General features: G+C 44.3%; 1 non-coding gene across 1 annotated transcript; it reads right to left on the bottom strand.

Moving 5' to 3' along the window:
- Positions 1-738: 738 nt before the first annotated feature.
- Positions 739-845, bottom strand: LOC141625090 (small nucleolar RNA R71). Its single transcript, XR_012534887.1, has one exon. It is a non-coding gene; the product is annotated as a small nucleolar RNA R71 (small nucleolar RNA).
- Positions 846-1,486: the final 641 nt, after the last annotated feature.

The raw sequence follows: 1,486 nt of genomic DNA, 5'->3' as shown, positions 1-1,486 counted from the left end.
ACAAAATAAATAAAGTGTGACTCAACTCGAGTGTGTGAATATACCACATGACTATGATATGAGTGAGACACTATAAAAAAAACCACCACGATGGTACCGGGATACGCCCAGACATACCGATAACCACACTGGTACCCGGACACGCCCATGCATACCAATAACCACAAACAGGTACCGGGACACGCCTAGACGTACCGAGTCGAAAGCCAACCGGATCCCCTGCCAATCGTCGTGTCTCAACCACATGAGTCCCTCCGTAGCTCAACCCATTAATGTGCACATCCCTCTTAGAGTGGGAAGCTCCAATAGGTGACTTAAGCGTAAGATGGTCTCCCAACCGTCTTACGTCTCCAAAACAACAACAAAAATCCTCCAACATATACAATCACAACCGTCACAATATGAAATGCATGACAGACAACATACACCATGACATGCCAAACATGCCATGGATAGCATATTGATATATGATTTATTTACACCCTATTTCCTTCTTTCTTTTATGCATTCCGACTCATATCGAGTCGGTTTCGTGTGCCTTTCCTTGCATTTTGTGCCCAATCCCCGTACTTGTTATTTTGTGTATCCTTTTGCAGGAACCGAGTCGAGTATAGAGGAATCGGGGAAAGAAAGGGCATTCCAATGCCTTTACATGAAGAAGAGGTGAAAAATGCTCTATGTTGTGTTCTGCCGGCTAAAGCATTCATGACCAAGTATTACCCTTCCTCAAAGACCGCGATGCTCCGTAATGAGATTCATACGTTTCAATAAGAGGATCGGGAGTCTTTGGGTGAAGCTTGGGACCGTTATCAAGACTTGATAACAAGTTGCCCCCACCATGGAATACCGGAATGGTACATCACTCAAACATTCTTCCAAACTTTGCTACCAAGGACTAAGGAGATGGTAAATGCCTCCGCGGGGGGAGGATTTGATCACTTGAGTGATGAAGAGGGCACGACATTGATCAAGAAAATGGTAGATTCGGAGGCAAACTATGGTTCTAAAGGAAACATGCTAAGAAGAAATGGGAAGTTTCCTAAGGAAAACGCCTCCAACTCCGAGACAAATGCCAAGCTCGACTTACTCACAAAACAATTTGAGAAGTTTTCGAGAAATCAAGTGAACCAAGCCGCAACCTCATATGGGGCACCCATGGAAGAAGTGGCTCAAGTCGCAAGTTGTGAACTTTGTGGAGGAAGTGGTCATACTTATTACTTGTGTGGCATCAATTACAATGGGGTCTATGAAGAGAATGTTCAAGAGGTTAACGCTTTTCAAGGCTTTAACAACAATTCAAGACCCACAAGACCACCTTTCAACAACCCAAACGTCTACAATCCAAATACCAATTTCTACCACCCCGGTTTGAGGAACCACCCCAACTTTAGTTACAAAAGCATCAATGTTCAAAACCCACAACACCTTCAACCACAAGCCCCAACCAACCCACCCGGTTTTGCTCAACAAAGGGTAATATTCCCCA

The sequence above is a fragment of the Silene latifolia genome, chromosome X, assembly GCF_048544455.1.
Source record: "Silene latifolia isolate original U9 population chromosome X, ASM4854445v1, whole genome shotgun sequence".
NCBI lineage: Eukaryota > Viridiplantae > Streptophyta > Magnoliopsida > Caryophyllales > Caryophyllaceae > Silene > Silene latifolia.
Note: the sequence above shows the minus strand (reverse complement) of the source record. Positions and strands in the feature narration are given on the sequence as shown.